The sequence below is a fragment of the Pleurodeles waltl genome, chromosome 3_1 (assembly GCF_031143425.1).
Source record: "Pleurodeles waltl isolate 20211129_DDA chromosome 3_1, aPleWal1.hap1.20221129, whole genome shotgun sequence".
NCBI lineage: Eukaryota > Metazoa > Chordata > Amphibia > Caudata > Salamandridae > Pleurodeles > Pleurodeles waltl.
In genome coordinates, this window is record NC_090440.1 from 1653572230 (window position 1) to 1653595307 (window position 23078).

Here is a 23078-nt window from a genome sequence, read left to right on the forward strand (position 1 = left end):
AGATAAGCAAATAGCATCATCTAGTAATGATACGCACGAGTCCACAGGGAGGTTTCACATTGGCCCATGAGGAAGGTATGCCTACAGGCAAAATACAATATTTTATTTGTCCTCTTTAAATTTGACCTCCCCTAACATGTTACTGCAATATATGCTGGCATATGTCCCCATATGCTGATGCCCGTTATTGATGTGTCCAAACTTAGCACAAGAGACCTTGACTTTTGAACAGACAGTTCTATCAAAAAAATGGGAACCACAACCAGAGAACATACTTTTTCAATATTCTGTCAATAGAAGAACGAGCAAGTGTGAATGAGCTCCACCAAAATAATGTGACACCAACTTAAAAAAAAAAAAGCCAGCAAAGGGAGTGCTATAGTTATCCAAAGCTCCGGGTGCTACAGACATGAGCCCCTTCGATTACTCAATGACCCAGTTAACTACTGAATATTATCTAATGATCCCACAAAGAAACTATTAAATTTGTAGTGGTGGAGGCTGAACTGGAAGGGTGGATCATAAAAAAAAGAAGTAGACTTTCTAGAAGCAGAAGATCCTTAACAAACAAGTTATTTAACTTTGGTAGCATCTTTTCTGGTGGTTCCAGTATCTACCTATGGATTTCTCACTTTTTTTTATTTTTTATTCTCCCATGCGCCAGCATTCAACAGAAATCTTTTCTTTCTAGCTCTCCTCGTCGACAAGGAAGTCACAATGGAACGGCTCCTCACGCCACTCCGTCTGATGTCATCGGAGCTATAAGTCCTCGCTGGAGTGCAGACGTCAGTTTCAAGCACTTTTTTTTTGTTGTTTTGCCTTCTAGGCAAACGGATGAACACCAACACTTCAAGCTCAACACAAGAATTTATATATATATATATATATATATATATATATATAAACAATATCCTTCTTGGTATAACCAGACACGAAAGCTGGTGGGACTGTGAGGAATCCACAGGTAGATACTGTATCCGCCAGAAAAATCACTACCTAAGGTAAGTAGCTTGTTCTTCTGATAGATAAATCTACCTGTGGATTCCTGACCTTTTAAATAGAATCCCAAAGCAGTCCTGCACTCAGAGATGGGTGCCTGTATGGCTATACCAAGAAATCCTAGAGCACTGAATGGGTAAAATGGCCGTCCATCCTCACCTCTGAGTCCAAGCAGTAATGCTCTGCGAAAGTGTGGAGGGAAGCTCAAGTTGCTGCTTTGCAAATATCTACAACAGCCAAAGCAGAAGCAGTAGACTTGGCTCTGGTAGGGTGAGCTCTAATACTCTCGAGAGGATCCTTCTTTGCCAGTGCATAACAGATCTTAATGCAAAGAACGACGCACCATGCTTGATAGCGTTCTTTTGTGGATGGCTTTGCCCTTCATCTAGCCCACGGAGCCAACGAAGAGCTCATAGTCTGTCCGAAACTCTCTCATCCTGTCCACGTAGAAGTTCAACACTCTCTCTGGATCCAGATCATGCAGCCGTTCCTCCTCCTTAGAGGGATAGGGAGGAGGGTAAAAGAACAGAAGGGAGGTGGACTGTGCTAAATGAAAAGGCGTCACCACCTTCAGCAGGAAAGCCACCTTGCTTCCTAAAACCACCTAGTTAGCATGGAAAGTGGTAAACTGGAGTTTTACACTCAGAACTTGTAGCTCACTAACACGCCTAGCTGACGTGATCGTTACGAGAAAAACAGGTTTTAACGCTTGGATCCTCAACAGGCAACTATGCAATGGTTCAAACGGTATACCCACCAGGTACATTAAAACTAAATTTAAATCCCACTGAGGCATTAAAAACTGAGTGGGAGGAAACCTATTAATCAAACCTTTAAGAAACCTTAGAACTATAGGAGACTTAAATAAAGAGGGTTAGTTAGGTAAACAAATAAATGCCGACAGTGCACAGAGATAGCCCTTCACTGTCGCAACTGCGCAACCTTGTTGTGCCAAGGAGAGAGCAAGTTGTAAACATTGGACAAATGGGCCTTTACAAGATCATTGTGTCTCTCCTCACACCATTTAACAAACTTGGACCATCTACCAGCATAGACAGTTTTGGTGGAGTATTGCCTGGCCGATAATATAACATCCACCACTTCTGGGGGGCGAGAAAAATAATTCAGATTGCCCAGTTCAATCTCCAGGCGTGTAGGTGCAGCCTCTGGAGTTGGGGGTGTAGAACCTGCCCCTGTGAATCCGAGAGGAGGTCTGTCCTTTGAGGGAGCAGTAGCGGAGGGCACAGCGAGAGGCGAAGGAGGTCTGTGTGCCACGCCCTTCTTGGCCGATCCAGGGCTATTAATATGACTTGCCGCTGGTCTTGGTGAATCTTCCTCAGAACCAGAGGAATCAAGGGCATAGGAGGAAAAGCGTAAAGTAGCCGGTTGCCGCAGCTCAACTGAAACGCGTCCCCCCACTGCTCCCTGAATCGGATACTGGAGGCTGCAGAATGACAGGAAGTGTGTGTTCCCATGAGTGGCAAACAGGTCTGTGTGATATATCCCCCAGAACTGGAAGACTTGAAAAACCACCTACAGATGGGGACGCCAATGATCAGCTGAAAAATGCCAGCTGAGACGGTCCGCACGTACATTGAGAACTCCGGCCAAATGGTTTGCTACTATGCAAATCCAATGGTCCCGAGCCAAATACCAGATTTGTCAAGTCTCTGCAGAGAAGCTACGACCCTACCCCTCCCTATTTGTTGATGTACCACATCGTGGTAGTGTTGTCTGTCAAGACTTGAACCAACTGACTGCGAATAGATGGGGGAAAGTGGAGGGGAGATCATTCAATAGAGATATACAGCTTCTAGTTACTTTAGATATAGAAGCATTGTATACGAATATCCCACAAGATAACACTATTGAAGTGATATGGAACTATCTTGAGGGTATGGATTTAAGAGGGGGCAGTAGTGAGTTTATTATTAACTGTATTTCTTTGGTTCTCAAAAACAATCTTTTCGTATTTAAGAATGACCTTTATCTCCAACTTAAAGGGACCAGCATGGGGGCAACCTGTGCCCCAAGTCTGGCATGCCTTTATGTGGGGGAGTTTGAGAATAAACATAAATATAATGAGTTAGCCCCTTTTTATGAAAATGTCATTACCTGGTACCAATTTATTGATGACATTTTTCATATGGGAAGGATCGCGACATGAGTTCCTTCTGTGGCTAAACCTGAGGCACACTAATTTACGTTTTACAGCTCAAAGAAGTCATACGGTGGTCGACTTTCTTGATATTTCAATTAAGGATGACAATGGTACTTTGGAGGTAGAGCTATTTACAAAACCTACTGATAAGAATACTCTGCTTCATTATTCCAGTTTCCATCCAAAAGTCTAGATGGATTGTATCCCTTTTGGACAATTTGTGAGACTTAGAAGGAATTGTACTACTTTGGATGACTTTTATAAACACTCAAGGATCTTGAAACAGAAACTTAAGACTAGAGGGTACCCTAATAAGTTAATCAGTCATTCTTTCAAGAGAGCTCGCTTTTATAATAGAGACGGTATGTTTGAACAGGACCATAGGAGTAAGGAACATGATCGGATTGTTTTTGTGAGTCAGTTTAGTGGGATTAGTAATAAGATAAAAAATGTCATAAATAGGAGTTGGCACGTATTGAACATTGAAGGTGAGAAGAACCCCTTGGATAAACCCCTCTATGCGTTTAGACGTAATAAAAATTTGAAAAATAGATTAGTCCATACCTATAGGGAAGAACATCCAGCTAAACAGATGGGAGGGATGGGCAATATAATCAAAGGGAATTACAGATGTGGAAATTGCAGTTGCTGTGATTCATGCATAGAGGAGAAGTTTATAGTATATGGGGGGCGTTACAATTATCCCAACAACCTTGAATAATTGTCAAAGTAAAAATGTTGTTTACTTTATTCCCTGCCCCTGTGGACTGGGATATGTAGGGGAGATGGAAAGGGAGTTGAGGGTTCGCTTATGTGATAACAGATCTGCCATTCGAACAAGAAAAATAAATGCACCGTTAGTAGAACATTTTCTGCGTAAAGAACACTCAGAAAGAGATCTACGTTGGTTCATCCTTGAGAAAATATACTCAAGAAAGAGAGGGGGTAACTGTGACATATTGAGAAAGAAGCGTGAACTGTGGTATATTATTAGGTTCAGGACAATTGAGAAAGGCTTAAACTGTAGAGAAGAATGGTAGTAGGCGCCCCGTCATTTCATTTATCTCAGGAAGGAGGTCGCTTAGTAGTGGGTGGGATCTACAAGAGGAAAGGAGTGGAGTATGGGGAGTTTAGGGATTTTAGAGTTGGTATTCTTCCAGCATATTTAACAATAAATTAGTCTTGTGTCGTTTGGAAAATATTGATCTATGTATTGAGGTATTCTGGAGGTCATAACAAATAATAGTAGGTATGCCCTCTGTTCATGTGGATATGGTAAAGGGAATGTTTATTTAAATGGCTTGTTCTGAAATAGGGGTTGAGTATAGAGAGACAAGTGGGTTGTATAGAGATAAGTCATATACTTGGGGGTTATCCATTTATTATTTAGTTTTTTAATAATAGGTTGGGATAATTATGTATTGGGATTACATTAGATTCCCAATTTATGCTGAATCCGAAGATAGTCCTCGTATTTAGAGAGGATATGTAGGCTAGCGGTTAAGTGTTTTGAAATGGTAAGTTGATTTTAATATAAAAAAAAGATTTTAAGCAAAAATGAGCACTGAATGGACGCGGGACCCTAAGATGGCGCCCGCATCCTGACAGGAGTTGTGGTGTTGCAGTTTAGTGTTCCATTCCTTAAAACAGGAAGTGAATATTTGTTGAACAGGAAGCAGTGGCGCACTCAATCGTACATCCATCAAAATGGTGTGTGTATATTTGGCGTCGGACAGCGAGTCGGGTAACTCGTATTTTAAACAGAAAAGGAAGAGAGCTGAGCTCCGTCACACCTTCACGCAAGTAAGTAGATGGGGGTTCATAACACTTAACGGATTCTTTGAGTTTGAAATAGGGATGGCAAACATCATGATAAATATAAAATAGATTGGATAATATTCCCGTGGTAGAAGTAAAACATGATAGGGGCTGTAGATTCTAGTAATTGTAAGGATTAGGGCAGCCTCTTATGGGGCAAGGCCATTTATAGACAGGTAGGATGGTGATAAAATGCCCATTTATATTAAGTGTAAAGAATTGATGGATGTTATGAATGCTTGGACACTATAAGGTTTTTCTCCCACGTCAGGAGAAGGATAAATAAAAGAAAAGTTAGGCAGAAGTTTTAAATAGGAAACATATACACGTATATTTGTTTATTTTTTCTTGTAGAATTAAGGTTGGGAACCGTATAGACAATAGAGAGTCCTGGCCCATCATTTAATAGAAATTGCGGATTCCATGGTAAGTTCCATGGACAACAAAATCTTAACACTAACTTCCCATTATATTTTTCTTAGTATTATTTTATTATATTGATTGTTACCCCTTTTAGGATATATGATTAAGATAATTTGATTCTGCATGGGTCTTATGAAATAAATTATTCATTTTTCATCTTTGTTTTTATTTTTATTTTTTACATATTTATGATTATATGCATGAACAATGGTGATAATTAATGAGTTATGGATGGAGTGGATGACTAACATTGGACACCATTCTAGATACCACAGGGTGATCTAATCATGGTCAGTTTTAAAGGAGTAGAATGTGGTAACTTTTTAATGGATTTTATTTTGTCCATGTAGAAATTTTTTGGAAAAGCCTATCAGAAAACAAAGGAAAGTATACATAATAACATGTGGATCGGTTTGGATGGTTTGATTTAATTTTATTGGAGGTGAGTGTTGGGGGGAATTGGATATTTATTTATTTATATACATATTTTCCCCTGAAAGAGTGATTTTTTATGTTAGTAATGAAATCTCTCTTAATGACGGTTGATATAAAGGAATCTAGGTTTATGCTTAAATGCTGGATATTGCTTTTGGGGTATTGAGTACTAAAGATGGGGGTTGGGGAAAGGGGGATATTAAGCTTTTGGATATATTTAAGTGTATACAAAAAATTATTGTTTTTGCGGGCACATTTAGGCTTGGTTTAATAAGTGTGGGGAACATATTTGTTAGTCTTGAAGAAGGTGGTGAAAGGATTGAAAAGACCACCGAAACGCGTCTACGCTATATGACACTACTGGACCCATAGGAGTAGGCCGGAATCAAACAAGGACTGGTGACAGAAATTGATTGGCCTAAATCTACCTAAATTGGGACAGTTTAACTACAATAGACTATTGTTGATGTATCTTCTTTGTCTCCCCTGTGTTGGATTTTGTTGTTTTTATATGTGGTTATTTTATTGATGACTTTTCTTGTTTTGTGATTGTTATGATATTGGGTTTTAATCATTTGGGGTGTACCATTAAATTATGATTCTTAAATTCCTTTATTGTTAGATTGATCATTTGAGAGATTGATTATTTGAGTGTGTGGGGTGATTGGATTTTTTTTCCCTTGGGGGAATTTTACTGTTCCACTGTGCTACGGTGCCCTGTCCCCCTGGGGATATCAGAGATAGGAGGGCCCTCTCTCTTTCTCTTGACATGGAATGCCTTGAGAGCCTGATGTACAGCCCGTAACTCCAGACTGATGTGAAACATCTGTTCCAGTGGCGACGAAGGCCTTTGATCTCCAGAGCCCCCAGAAGCTCTCCTGACCCTAAAGTGGAAGCATCCTTTATAACTGTGGTCATCGGAGGTGGAAGGCAAACTTACACTCAACCATCAAAGATCCACTGCAGTGTCTCTGGAGACTGGGTTTGACTCCTTGAGATCTCCTTTGTGTTGAAACGACTGCTTGCGGAGGCACCACTGGCGAGCCCGAATGTGCCAATGTCCGCAAGTGACAAACAGAATACAGGAATCGAACAGACTGAGCAGGCGTAGGACGTTTAGGACCAGAACAACCGCCCCATCCTGAAACATTGGAATCATAGCCTAAATGTCGCAAATCCTCTGAAGAGAGGGGTAGACATGATTCAATGTTGTGTCCAGTATTGCCCCTATGAACAGGAGGCACTGAGAGGGATCCAGGTGAGATTTGGGCATGTTCAACTAAAAGCACAGGTTAAACAACAACTGGGTTGTCACATGCAAATGATGAAGTACCAACTCTGGTGTCTTGTCTTTGAGCAGCCAATCATCCAGGTTAGGATATACTGCTATTTCCCTCCTTCTTAGATGCACTGCAACAACTGCTATGTGAAGACTCAAGGTGCGGAAGTAAGACCAAAAGGAAGGACCACAAACTGGTAGTGCTGCGATCCTACCATGAACCGGAGATACTTCCTGTGCGACTGCAGAATGGGGATGTGAAAATACGCAACCTGCAAGTCAATAGAAACCATCCAGTCTTCCATGTCCAGCACCAAAGGCACCTAGATTTAGAGTCAGCACTTTGAACTTCTCATGTTTGAGGAACCACTTCAAAATCCTCAGATCTAGGATGGGCCTCAAACAACCATCTTTCTTAGGGATCAGGAAATATCTTGGATAACATCCCTGACCCCTTTCCTTTGCGGTGGAAAGATGGACGGGACTCCCGAAAGAGAACGGCTTACCCATTTTCTACAATGCTCAACACCGATGTGCCTGATGTTATTGACTCCCACTCTGGGAGAAAACAATTCAACCTTCCCCCTACGGGCAACACATGCTGCTGAAAGGGGAGAGAACTAGGGCTGCTTTCCTGACAGTTTGCCAGTGGAGGATGAAGTGGAGGTGGAGGAAGGCTGCTGGGCGGCACCACATTGCTCAAGTCTACCCCTACCCCTGTAGGACCTGTAAAAGGGGCTGGCGGATTGTTGACCCTGAAACTGCATGTCTTCTGGTGGCCACCGATGTAACCACAGACCTGGAAACAGAGTCTGCAGTGTCCAGGCTCAAAGTGATGGCCTGCTCAGCCACTGCATGACTGTCCTGCAGCAACTCTTTAAAATGTTCCTGCACATCTTGCAGTAGTTTAGGAACCACTACCTTTGCAATGGCAACTCTAAAAGGTCAGCAGCATTCCTGATCACACTGTGATATGAAGTAACCTTTGGCGTTGGAATACCTCCAGGAGATAGCAATTCCCACTCAGGAGAAGTGTCTAAATCTATTGCCACCTCAATCCCTTCAAAACCATAAGCATGCAAAGTGATTTCTCCTTCCTTCAAATCCTGATGTTCCTCTAGATACTGCTGCTAATGCAATGCAATGCCTCTCTTCTCGACCTTAATCTAGACTCCAATCTTGGCGTCAATAAAGAAGAAACAGACGCCAAGGATGTACGCTGCAGCGCCGGTGAACGCGAGCCGGGACCTTTTCCTAGTAGGCATTGAATGACTCAACGCCGTAAGTATTATCTGGGGTCAGTATCGGTGCCAGCGGTGCCATCATCCTCGAAGGTAATGGAGCTGTGGGCAAAAAGGGTATAAATGGAGCCTGTCTATACGGTCCGGGAAGCCTAGATTGAAGGCTAATGGGCCCGTGGGGTCCGCAGGTGTCATGGCCCTTTTAAAAATGCCAAACATAGCATTCAAAAAGGCAGAATGATCAGCACCAGGAGCTGGAAAGGCCGGATATTCTGGTTGACGCTGGAACCCACTTGACTCCCGCTCTTCAATCTCCTGTTCTGGTAGTGTAACAGGAGAGAACTGCGCTGTAGGACTTTCGGGTGGCACCAAGATCTCGACCAAAGAAGGCACCGGTGACATCACTGTCGACTTCAGTTGTGGAGGTGAAAGGGTAGGGCTTACCTTCCAGGTCGAATGGCGCAGTGACTTGGAAGCCGGTGACACAGACCTCAGGCTGAGATCTCGAGATGAGCAACACCAAGAACAGTGGCGACGCCGCTTCTTATGTTTCTTCGGTGGTCCCGGTTTTCCTTTTTGGCCTTTGACAGTAACAGCTTTGCTTCACTTTCTTTAAGTGCCTTCAGGTTCATACTCTGGAAGGAAGAGCATCCCACGCATTGTGGCCGGAACTTGGGCACCAAAGACAGTTCTCGTGTAGGTCAGTCACAGACATATGACCTCCACACTCCCTACAAGGCTTAAAGCCCAAATTCTTCGGTGGAGACATTGTGGCTCGAAGAAAATTCGACAAAGAAGCTCCCTCGACACAGTGTAATACCTGGAGAGGTAGAAAATCTGTTAGCGTCGAAGGTGCGGAAAAAAAAGGGAACTGACGTCAGCACGCTGGCGAGGACTTCTTATGGCTCCGATGACTTCAGACAGAGTAATATTCAGAGCCGTTCCATTATGATGTCCTCTTTGACATGGAGAGCTAGAATGAAAAAAAATCTCACTTTGGCATCCTATAGTGTCAAACACTGGTACTATACTGAAACAGTTATCAATTTTTCTTTGACTAGTTACTAAGATCTCTAGTTACTACAATGCTTTTGTATCTCAAGGATTCGAAGGACAAGCTAAATTTAATCAAAAGCCTTAACTCTGATCCAAATACAGAACTCCTGGTTGGTCTGGGAAGTGAGTTATAATATACAAGCATTAACTAACAGTGACTGGCAAACACATGATCCCTATGCAGCTTGTTATGGATTGTGCTAGAATGCCACTCACAAATACCTATTTTGAATTTGAAGAGGAATATTTACCATCAGACAAATGAAACAGCAATAGTAAGTACATTAGCCCTGGCCAGTTTGCACCTACCTGGGTGAAGATCCCCCATTAGGGCCCTAGCCAACTCAGATGCAGTCACAAGCGTCAGATGGATTGCCTCTGGGTATCTAGTGGCATGGTCCACCAAGACCAGGGTAAACCTGTAGCCTAAGGCAGTCTTAGGGTACAAGGGTCCAACAATGTGGACACCCACAGTTTCAAAGTGATTGCAACAACAAGAAGGGGATTAAGGTAAGTCCTGAAACTTCTTTCCTGTTTTCCTATTGGCTTGGCAGGTGAGACTGGTCCTACACAAAGTGCCTGGGCTATACTCATCCGAGGCCCATAAAAGTGGGAGGTAAGACTGGTAAAGGTCTTTTCTTACCCCATTGTTTCAAGTTTTCAAACATCCACACAAAAACCAGTCCCTTTATGACAAACCTGCACATGTGGCAGAGGTGAAAGTGATGGCATTGTTATCATCTCGTATGGTACACAAGACACACCCCTAGAATTTTGCACATGGTTCAACTGATCCACGTGGAGGTTTACACATAGTATCAACAAGCACCTTGCATGCCTGGATTTGTAAATTATATGCCCAATGGGATTCTATACACAGACCTCATTTAAAAAAAAAATAAAAAAAATATATAAACACTGATATAAACAAGGTACTAAATTTTTATAGTTTCTACCCTAGATCCTTACACGAGAATCTTCCATCTGGACAACTACACTGAGAAAGGTGACTTTGAAAAAAACAGGCTGACCTACTTTCCTAAAAATAAATTAGGGAAAAGTCCATTATCTTAAAGTCATAGGATTAGAGTGACCCATCAAAACAACCGGGACCTCTCCAGGAACAAAGTAAATTGGTGCGTGCTAGTGCATATTCATTTCTATCTAACAACCTGAAAAATATCAGACAAGAACTGGCATACCCTTAATACTGGTTCACTGACTTTGGAAAACCACTGTTCGGAATTAAGAGAAGAAGCAATTTACAGGACATATACATCCATACCCACCCTTGAAGACAAAGTACTCCACATACCACCTCTTAGATCATATGGCACCTACCAATAGTCACAGGCCAGTTTCCATGCAACAGATGCAGTGTGTGTCAAAACACTCATGACAGCAAAGAGTTTGACCTCTGAGCATAACATAATGGCATCTGACAAAACATCCTAACATATTTACAAATGCAGGGACACGTTTGTGTGACTGTATTAAAGGTATGCATTAGAATTACAGAACACTGCAGGAGAATTATGTGCAAACAGGCTATCACATGTGTGACCAACCTTATCTCAAGACGCAACTCATTGAACCTGGCATTAACTGAACTGTACTAGAAAAGCTAGATAATCAGGTCAGATCAATCAGTATTTATAAAGCGCGGCTAATCACCCAAAAGGGTATGCAGGTGCTTCTGACTATTAGATTGCTCTAAAAAAAAATGTACGGAGAAAGGTCTATAGATTACAGACGCACATGATGGGACTGAATGATATTTGATTAGAGCAACTAACTATTTATTATCTTTGATATTATAGATGTTAATATCGACCTGCATTAATACAGTGACTACCTACTATCTAAGAAATACCCTGTCCCAATGGTCCATGTTTTTTAGGAAAATTATTTTTCAGTAGTTGACATCTCTTTATGAAAACAAATTCTCAACTATAACAAATTCTCAACAATTACTCAAAATAATGTCAGCGGCGTGCCCATGCGCCTGCCACTATGTGCTTCAGGTGTACAACGGATGTATAACGTCACATGCCATATAGACATGGCACAACTGCCCTCATAGTTTTAAATGTGGTTCTCTGTCCTCTGTCTCAATCTATGAGGAAGCTATACAGACATAGGGCAGTAGGCCAATATCACCCACTGATGACCTAATACTGCAAAACAAATCCTTTGAGCCTAGGTGCATACAAAGGTGATTTAGTTTGCTAATAGGTTGGAGGCACTCAATAGTCATTCCATTTCTCCAATGGTTCACCTAGATTTCTTAATGCTGGGTATCCATACGACTACCCAGTACATTGGATTCTAAATTTCAATTTATCAACACCAAGTAATACCTTTGCACACCTAACAGTAACATATTAGAGGTTTCAGACTATTAATCCTATCTTTTAACTCCTTACCTCTTAACAGTCTTATGGAGAGGTTTAAATATGTCCAGTCAATGACTAGTAACATTTCTGAACAAATGAATGCATTACTCACTTGTTCACAGTATTTGACTACAAAGGTGTACTGTTCCTGTGTTTCCTACATGACACAAAAACACTTTAGAATTTAGGGAAGAATTTTTTTATTTTATCTTTCCAAAAACATATGTGGTCTTTTCTTGACACTATGTATTGTTTACAGCGTGACACAGAGTTGCAACACATATATGTTAAATTACGGGTTGCCCGGGGAGGCGGTGGTCTCCGGGGCCATAGGGGTCCGTATGCCCTGTATATTTTTTCTTTTTCTACCCCCAGTAAGGTGGCGGTCCCCAGGACCTATCAAAGCCCCAGGAGGTGGCTCCTTGCAGCCCCCATTCTATTTTTTTTTTTAAATGCCCCAGGGAGATGGTGGCCCCCAGGGCTGAAACAGCCTATAGGAGGTCTTCTGTGCGGCCCCCCTACATAATAATAATCAAGCCCTGGGAGGTGGTGGTCATCGAGGCTCAAAGAACATACCGGAGTGGGGCCTCATGAGCACCCTCCTCTATTTTTTCATTGCTGCATGTCCCCAAGACCTGGCCAGGACCTGGCAAGCCGGGGGCTACATTTTTTAACAAGCACAGGAGACCGAGTCTGTTCCCAGAACCCCTCCCCCCCCCCCATTTAAACTGCAGATTTGCTAATCTGCAGCAATTTTGCGGCAACATTTTAAAAAAAAATGCTCTTTTGCCCTGGCTGAGCCCCTGGGGTACCACAGCACCTAGGCTAGGGGCTCAGGGTATGCCTACTCTGCCCCTTTTTCTTTTCTTTCTCAACACTGTGCATGGCACAGAGTTTGGTGCTTATAGGCGGTCGGCCGCAGAGCCTTGAGGTAACTATAGCTCACGCCCTCGCCATGCACTGCAAATTACCTCACATGTTACGTTACTAATGATAGCTTTGAAATCATTGACATCAATGTAACATCTGCAGTAAAATTATTGAGGCTAAAATTGTGCACGGTGGGAGAGCGAGTTATAGTTACCTTAGGGCAAGAGTTATTGTAACTTGAGATAACCAGTAAAGGTGGGTTCCCCATCCCCACCCATGGTACCCACCATGCACAATTTTGGGGGCCAGGGGAGCCAGCACTGCTCCTACCCACATGGAGTAACTATTTATGCTGCTCCCTCCAGACAGGAGCAATATCTAAATCTGTTTCCCTACTTACATCAGTGCGGCGGAAGTTTTAAAAATGCTCCCACTAGGTGGAAGCAAGCAAATGTTTCCCTGCTGAGCCGGTGCAGACAGGGAAACTGCTGTATCCGGGGGAAGGCTTCCCGAGACACAGTATGTTAGCCAGCCCTGGAGGACAGGTGTCTCAGGGGGTTGGGGGGGACCTTCCTCCCTTTTAATTTAAGTAACAGCCCTGGGGGATGGTGTCCCCAGGGCATTTTAAAGACTTTTGGGTGGCTTCACATGGCTTTGGGGGTGGGGAAGTATAGCCCCCCTCTACCTTTTCCATCTCAGCTCCGGGCGTGGGCTCCCTGGGGCCTGTAATGGCTCGGGGAGAGGGGTGCACAATCACACTTAATTAAATGATGGACACCTAGGTTGCCCTTTCTTTTTTCTTTAAACAATCCAGTGGGACTGTGGCACAATCTTTTTTTTTTAATGTTACTGGGGGGACGGAAGGGGCTAATGATCCAGGTACACAAATATTTTGGAACCTTAATTTCAATAAAACCACTAAAAGGATTTTCAGCATATCACTAAAACCGCAATCTGAGGACCAAGATCTAGCCTCCTGCCAAACCTGGTGTAATTGCATTCAGCAGTTTATGCTGTGGCCCTTCTTAAAGAAGTCTATGAAAAAAGCATAGGGATTTTTGTATTTAGGGGCCCCCTTTTTCTTAGACCCCTCTTGAAGGATCACTCCCAAAACTATACATACACAAACTAGTAAAACAATTAGCACCTTTTTGGAGTTCAGAGGAGATTTGTCAAACGGGGACAAAGTAAATAGCAACAGAACAAATGCATTTCCTATAGAAATGCTGACTTACGACCGCCACTACGTAATAAATACACACCCACACACAAACACATGGCTGTTGGCTGATAGTGGAGTGTCCCTAGTGTAGCACCTCCCTGTAGGCAAATTGCAGGCATGGCAAAAGGGCCTTCCACTTCCGCCTCATGGGCTCAGGCAGTCCCATAATCATACCTTTTAGGGTCTTGCTAAAACGTTTAACGAATACATTGGTTTGGAGATGATAATGGGTGGAGAACTTGTAGGATACTCCATTCTCCTTCCACTGCCATGTAGGCAGCCATGAAGTTGGAGCCACTATTAAACACCCTTTCCTTACGGAACCCTACCTGGTTAAAGATCTCCACCAGGGCCCTAGCCACTGCAGGTGCAGTCACAGAACTTAGCGGGATTGCCTCTTGGTAACTAGTGGCATAGTCCACCAAGACAAGAATAAACCTGTAGCCTAAGGCAGTCTTGAGGTCCAAGGGTCCACCAATGTTGATGCCCACCCTTTCAAAAGGGGTGCCAGCAACAGGTAAAGGACTATGGGGAGCCTTCAGCTTTTTCCCTGTTTTCCCAAATGACCTGGCAGATGACACAGCTCCTATAGAAGTATTCGAGGCTATCTTCATCCGGGGCCAATAAAAGTGGGAGGTAAGTCTGGCAAATGTCCTGCCAGAGGAATGTCATGAGACAACCCCAGTAGGAAGGAGCGAATGGAGGGCTTTCAAGTCTGGTGAAATAGAAGTTTGCCTAGACAAACATATATAAAGCCTTGCAGCTGCAGTCTGGACAAACTGCAGACAGTTTACCAGAGCCTCAGCCCCTCGTAAGTAGAGAGCACATAATCCAAGCAGGAGGCGGTCAGCACATGGATCATAACTCTTCTAGACTTCAACAGGAGTAGGGGAAGAAATTTCTTCAAAATGTGGAGCATAGCAAATAACTTACCCACCACCGCAGAAATCTGTGGCCACATGGATAGGGTGGTGTCCAGCTTTACCCCTAATTTTTTAACCACAGAAGATGGAGGAGGCGGGGCCAGCAGAGCAGGGGGCCATAGATCTTCTCACCACTTCGACACATGGGAGCCAAGCGGAATAATTTATTTCTTCTCTGCATTGCACTTGGGTTGGTTGCACTGCAGCCATTTGAAAACTGCACGCCTACAGTTTGTAAAAGATGTTGCAACTGAGGAATGGGAACCATCAAAGGCAAAGAGTAACTGAGGATCATTAACGAAAGAAATGATTTACACACAAAAGGCTCGACTACAGAGGTCAAAGGGACATAGAAACATTAAAAAAGGGTGGGGCGTAAGAAGGAGCCCTGCGGGACCACCTGGTTAACTGCCTTGAACTTAGAAGAGAAAGGGTTGAGCCAAACCGACTGGCCTTTAGAATCCAGAAATGTGGGACACCAGTCCCACATGACCCCAGCCCCCGACCCCCACCCACCACAGTGGATAGCCAGGGCAGGATAGAGTGTGGGACAGTGTTGAAAGTGGCAGATAGATCACAAAGAATCAAGGCCACATTTTTTCCCCCAGAGTCCAATGACCACCCATTTATGGTCTGAAATCTCCAACACTGCTGATTATGTACTATGGTGGGGACGAAAGCCAGACTGGCTAGGATGTAACAGCTTGCCTTGCTCAAGACAGTCAGAAAGCTGGAGTTGACCTGTTTTTCCAGCATTTCTGTAAAGGCCAGAAGTGGACAAATAGGCCTGTAATTGCAGAAGATGTTAGGACCCAATGCTCGCTTCTTGAGAAGAGGAACAACTTTAGCCAATTTCCAGGAGGCAGGTATAACCCTCTAAGAAAGAGATTGGTTGAAGATGGAGTTGATCACTGGATTGCTGATGTCTACTGTCACACCTAAAAAGGCAGAGGGACAGGCATCCAGAGGTGAGCCTGATTTACATTTCGGAATGGCTTCCCTGGCTTGACACTTGAAAGTCTGTGACAAAGTAGAAGTTCAGTGGAGCAAGGCTACATACAGTGTCTGTGGAGGAGGAGGAACCGTCATTGGGGAGCCACAGGATGAAGTCGCTGTAGAGATTTCTTTGTTTGGACTTGGTTTCTTTTTTGGAAGTCAAACATTTCCAGCAGGAGGCTATAGCCGACAAGAGTGTCAAAAGGCCAGATACCCTTTTGGGGAAGGACTGCTGAACAAGATTTCGTGCGCGGAGAAGGTGGTAGCTGGAGCTGCAGAAAAGTCAGGCCCATAGCAATGCAACTTGGACGGATAGACGAGCAGGTTGGGACGGGTTTTCCCTCAGTTCTCAAAGCAGTTTTTAGCCGAAAATGTTTCAAGTTCCAAGTCTAGCCTTTGGCTATCTAGGTACCATTAGCACTACCATCAAGGGTCCAGGGCTGAAGGGGCACAACTTGGAGGGTGAGGACTCATTCAGGCTGGGTCTGGGTGTAGGTTCAAAATGGTTGGTGCCTTTTCTGTCCCTGAAGCTTCAATCAGGAGGCCAACCAGCTAGTTCTTGGAGTCACTCAAGTAGTACTGGGTTCAAGCAGTGGAACAGAGCTCAAGCAGCAGGGCAGGCCTTCCATGTGCAACAAAGCAGTCTTATGGAGTACACAGCATGCCACAGCAGGAGGCAGTCCTACAAGAGTCCTTCCAAAGGTCCAGAAAGTGAACTAGAGAGTGGGTCTGAGGGTCAACATTTTTATGCCTGCTACCTTCTTTGAAGTAGGAGCAGTTTCTAGAGAATTCCTTTTGAAGTGTTTGAAGTTTTCTGCTTCCTCTGCCATAGCTCCTAGCTGTGTGCGTGAACAATGCAAAGGTGACAAGCCCCATCCTTAGGCACACCTAATCCTTCTATTTTGTGGCTGTATGAGAGGACTAAGCAAAGTACATCTGCCAACTACCCCCAGCCGTGCGACCCAGGAACAGAGTGCAGGCATCAAATATAGCAGGAAAATGCCAACTTTATAAAAGTGGTATTGTAAAAATTGTTACTGAAAATCCGACTTTACTATTAGAAAGGGTTTTATTTACAATCTCCAAGGCACCAAACATGAAATGTTTACCTGTTCCCAAATGTTAGCACTTATTAAATGTTATAAGGCAGCCCAAACTTATCTTATGTGACAGATCGGTCTCAGAGTAAAGAAAAATGAATTTAGGAATTTATCACTACCAGGACATGTAAATCCTAGAAGTACAGGTCCAACCTTTTAATTACAATGCACAATACTATGGGCTACCTTGGGCCTACCTTAGGGATGACATATATACACTAAAAGAGGAATTTAAGGCTTGGCAAGAGGGCTATATTGCCATGGCAAATTGGCAGTTTAAAACTGCATTCATGCTGCAATAGAACACAGTCATGAAGCAATCCTTCAAGGGTAGGTGAGGGTTTCACATACTAAGAAAGGATGTATTGTGTAGAAGATGATTGGACCCTCTTGGTTTGCCCTATTCTTGCAGTGTTTATAATAATTCTCTGTACACTGTAGAGCAAAACTCAAATCCTCCTGCCCTTATGTGATTATATGTCCAAGCGTAGCTCACCAACCACTTAATGACTAGCTGGAAGCACACACGTATGTTCCTATAATTTTTACTGCCCCATGACCAGCCATGGGTGCATAAGATGTGTGCATGTGCACACACTTAGAAAAAAGAACTTCTAAAAGTATCACTCCATAATGGTAAGGTCTTCAAAATGTCTATCATCCTATATCACTTCTTCATCCATTACCTAGCAAAATTACTATCTCATTAACAATGTTGCAGGCCAAACAGTGGTGATTTTAGGTGTGGGCCTTTAATCTTCAGATGTAAAAGACTGTTGGGATCCTTCTAGACACACAGGGCACCAAGAGTTAAAAAAAGATAAGGGGAATTGGGATTAAGCAGACAAAACTAACTAATTTTGTGTAACCAGGGGCTCACAGATCAATGTGATGAATCAATAAATCTAACACTTTAGGAGCTGTCCAAAACCCTTCTTGATAGGACAACATATTGTGCACAACAGACTTGGGGCTCATGTTTAATTTATCCTACCTCTTCGCATGATGGGTAAATCTTTAAAAGATGTTCATCTGTTACACACTCTGTACCACAAACAGATACCTAACTAGATAATAACTGCAAAAAGGTATTGGCTGGTTTGAGCTTGCTCCAGCACTCTGGTACCAGTTAGCCATTAAGAAGATTAAGTTATCCTTTGAGAATAATGATTAGGGAATTACAAATAAACACTCCTGCAGGCATTAAAGCCAGGAGTTTATGGCGCTCACAAGTCTCAGGCTATCTGGCAATCTGTTAGCTATAATAATGACTAGATGACCCTTTGACATCTAATATATACATGTGGGCACCCTTCTAAAATTAAAGCCAGGAATTTCAAACACTTGTATATTCCAAGAGATTAACAGTGTGGCATTTTATGGTATGATTAGATACAAAGGATCACTAAGAGAAATGGGAGTTTTCAACAACAAATATAGCCAATAGTTTTTATGTCTGTTTCACAGGCAATCACTTAAAGATTAAGGCATTCGAGGATGGGATGGATTGTTTCTGGAGATAAGAAAAAAGTGGCAGGTTGGTGGAGGAAAGAGATGGTGAGTGGAAATGGAGAGAATGTCATTAGACAACATGTTTTATTTCTCAATGTCACTTAAAATTCTAATAAGAATTATTTAAAACTAAAACACTGAAGTGACATTTTTATTTGAGATTTACAATTACAATGAATCTTTTAACATATCTTAAGCATGTAGACATTTTCTCATTGTGTTTCTTTCTATTACAACAGTGGATGCATGTAAGTGGTATGTTCAGAGTGTGACCTAGCTGATAGGCAATAGATCACTTAACGGGCAAAACGAAAGATACAGTTAACAAATGTTGGTTTGAGTAGCTAAGAGCTGAAAGAAGAGGGTTGCTACCATGTTATGATGTATTGCTCTTTAAGGTGCTCAGATCGTTCCTAAATTTAAGCAGGGTTGTGAAGGTCATAAAGAATAAAAAGATGTTGTTTAAGGACTTATTAACCTGTGCGGAACCCCCTAGTAGTGTGGCACATAGCAGTCTGGCTTAACTTAGAGGCAATGTGTAAAGTATTTGAGCAGACTTCGAAAAACACGACACAAAAAGATGCCCCAACAGATTAGAAAGTTAGAGAAAAATCTAATAAATAAAACGGGTCCAAAATTACAAAAATCCAATCAGAAGAACTGGAGTTATATATTTTAAAGGAGAAAAGTGTAAAATAGCACCTAAAAGCACAAAGCACCAGTTGCGGTTATCTGGTAGCGCTGGGCAGGGTCAAAGTCAAACATTCAGGCCGACCGCAATGGAATGCAGGTAGGATACAGTCCAAGGTTAGACCAGCTGAACGTTTACCTTCTCAAGTTTGTGCCAGGAGTCTCCTTTGCACTGCAGAGGGCCACCAGGAGCGGGGAGAGATTCACACAAATGGATGTCGGCAAGGAGCAAGGAGCCAGCCAGCGTTGCCAGCGGTCAATGCTGCAGTGCAAATAGTCAGGCTGAGGGAGCTTCATGCTGATTTGAGGTGTGAGCGATGATGTCTTGGTGCGAAAGTGCTTGATTTCAGCACCCATGAACTACACCAAGTGTCTAGAACCTGAGAGGAGCCACGTGGGGGTCAGGAACATGCTGCAGCTGGGTCCAGGGGCTGTTGTAGGATGATTTTTGGGAGCCTTATCTATCTTAGATCAGGAAGCGTGCACGCTAGCCCTTGGAGTCTCTCTGGAATCCTGGGTTTAAGCTGAAGTTGAAGGCTCAGTTCTTCTTCCCAAGGCAAGAGAGCATCAGGCAGCAAGTCAGCAGGGCAGCAGTTCCTTTAGAGAAGCAGATCAAAATATTGGCAAGCCTTTGTAGCAGCACAGCAGTCCTTCGTCCTTGCCCAGTATCCACAGGTCCAGAAGAGTTGGTGTATGAGATTCAGTCTATATACAAACACAGATGCCCTGCCTTCATAGCCCTGGTTTAAGATAAACTAGAGGGGTTATGCAGCCTTTTGTGTGGAGACATGCCACAGCTTATTTAAGTGTAAGGGGGGATAGGCCCAGCTCTCTTGCCCATTCTGCCAGTGATGACCCATCCAATCACACCTAAGCTCCCTATGGAGTGTAGCTGTGGAGAAGGAATATACGAATCCCAACAGTCAGCTACACCCAGTCATGGGCCCCAGAAGCCAGTTGCAGGAACCCACTGGCTAAGGAAGAACATGCAAACTTTTTAAAAGCAAGATTTTCAAAATCTGTAATTTAAAATCCGGCCATCATAAACTAGGATCTTAAATTCCAATACCAGAGACACCAAACATGAAGATGTTACCTCTACACAATTTGAAAATGAAATTCGTAAAATGTAATAAGATAATTCCGATGAGGGAGAGGTAAGCCTTGCAGAAGTGAAAAACGAATTTAAGAGTTTTTCGCTGCCAGTACATGTAAAAATCAAAAGTACATGTCATACTTTTTCAATACATTGTACCCTGCTCTCTGGGCTTTCCAGGGCCTACCCTAGGGGTTCCTTATATGTTTCAAAAAGGAAAGTTTGGGCCTAGCAAATGGTTTATTTACCAGGTCGAAATGGCAGTGGTTTCACAGTGTAATTCCCCCAGTACCTTTCTCAGTGCAATGTGTCATTAGTTCACATTAGTATTAAGCAACCAAACCAGAGCAATAGACTGGGTTACCGGAATGAGTATTCAAAAAGGGATTTAGTCCATTGTTTGGTTGCCCCTGTCTGTTTAGTGCCCTTAGCAGTCTCCCACGTATCTCAGGGTATGGTGCTACTGGAAACAGCACTTTATAAGTATCCACCATATTATTACATCATACTAAATTGCTTATCTACAGCTGAAATGTCTGGACCGGTCTCGTCCCCCCAGGACATGGCTACCTTTCTTTTACTCATTACTACTGTAAACCTTTACAGCATCAGGAAAGTCACAAATATAACCCAACACACAGCAAGGCATTAATGAAAGGAACAAGAAACATCTTAATAATACTTCTGCATAGCTGTGCTTGACCAAGTGAGAGAGGAAATCTGCCACTGAGTAGCATCTACTTGATATGCCTGCATTGGGGATAAAAAAAACCACATTCCTCCGGATGAGTATGGGATCAGTGAAGCAACGTAAGAAGAAGTCACCTATGTCTGCTATTTAGGGAGTTCTCTTTGGTTTGCGGGCAACAATAAGCCACTTTTAATCAAATAATGGGGTTTATAAGTCCTGATCCTATTTCCCCCTGGCCCTGCCACCCTAGGTTAAGTACAAACGTATTATGTTGCTTAAGCAGATAATCCTAGGGTATCTCATTTTACATGCCATTATTAGGAACAATAGAGATTAGTTCAAACTTTTATAAGTTGCTGAAAATTGCTAAAGTGAACAATACCAGATATTATAGGGGACAGATTATTAACTGACTTATAATGATACAAGGAAACACTACTCTAGAAAACTGAAAGCTTCACTGAGAATGGATTTCTCTAAGAGCAAAAAGAAATGAGAATAATGGACACCACTTGCGTATGCCCCACTGTATTACAATTAAATTCGAAAGGGAAGCATTGATCCCGACATGAGCCACTTGATCAGCATACAGGGGACATATCCACCTTGTTAGTAACGTCCTCTGACCATGCCCTGCTCCAAAGCAAATTCTGCATATTATATCAGCAAAGAAAGTCTGACTGCTGCCAAGCCCAGACACATTCAGTGTGGCTAAGAAACCAACCTACGGACATAATATGATATTGAGTGCATAAGTACAAAGACCTGTAATATAATACCAGACAAATAAAGGAAGCAACCTAATTAAAATGATCATGGGCAAATTTTAATACCTCTTTTATCAAGGAATAATGGTTTACGTGACCCACAGCAAGAGGTGGGATTACTGGGCAAGAGCAATGTGAAAACCAGTGATTCACACACAGTGTGGGGGGGGGGGGGAGGGGGGCATTACCTTCACTTTTTGGATTCTTCGACTATCTCTAATATGCTGAAGACAAAAAGTATCAATATATTCATTATGGAATTTTGGAGTGAGCTCATCATTACCACCATCGTTGCCACATGGTATGTCATGCACTGCTCTATTAATCCATAAATTAGCAGACAGTAAAGGCCATTATCTTGTACCACACAGGGCAATAGGAGGTACTCTGGTGAAATTCATGAACCTATATGGTCCTAACATTAAAGTCATCAGTTTTTCACGATCTAATTACTGCAAGTTCTTCCATTTACATGCCTATTACTATTTAGCGGCGGCTTTTGATCCCTAGCTCTAAATGCAGCTCTGTGCCTTATCAAGGGTATTAGCAGCTAGAGCTGTCTTGCATGTTATGGAGCAATCTAGTCTTGTGAATTTGTGGCAGCAGTGCCATCAAGCGGCAGCTTCTCCATGAGAGCGGGGCAGCGTGTCGCCCCCCTGCCTGCTATGAGCTGCGCTAGATGTGAAGAATAAAACGGCAATGACATTATTTTATTGCCATTTTATTTTTCACAAGACAGGTCGCAGCTGTCAGAATGCCTGGAGCAATGAGGGGCATGTTCTCTACTAAATGGAGGACTTCAACAGTGCTGGCCAGACACTGCAATGTGTGCATGTCAGTTTGGCCTACAGACTTGCGCCAGCTGAACTAACATGGACACTTTGAATCCCTCCACCAGGCTGCCTTGGACAGCTGGGTGGAGACCAAGCAAAGCCTAAAGGGCCTGAAAGAGTGTCTGGCCAGCCCGCTCCCTCCAATCCTGGCGCTGCTCTAATGCTGATTAACAACAGGAGAGTAGGACCAGGATTGCTTATGTTAGTTTCCTCTTCCATTCGTGCCGGTTGCAGCCACAGACTGCAAAGGACACAGAGGACGCAGCTAGGTAAGTACATTTATTTTATTTTTAATATTAATATTAATATAATGCATGCAAGTGTTTTTATTTTGCATGCTTGTGTTATGTTTGTTTTTGGATGCAGTGGGGCACTTCGCTTGCCCCACCACTTTATATATTACCAATTGCTGCTGGTGGCATCCATGCCCTAAGACTTTCTCATTTTACTCTTCTATGCACGATATACTGACACTGATTGACTACTCGCTGGTCACGTGATTTCTGTAAGTGGACACAATCCACCAGACTACAGCACTTTAATCTATATTGCCAGGAAGAATAATTTTAC

At 42.9% G+C, this 23078-nt stretch overlaps 1 protein-coding gene across 2 annotated transcripts in view; it reads right to left on the bottom strand.

Moving 5' to 3' along the window:
- OLA1 (Obg like ATPase 1) overlaps positions 1-23078 on the bottom strand; it is a 659689-nt gene that overhangs the window by 311532 nt on the left and 325079 nt on the right. The window lies entirely within an intron of this gene.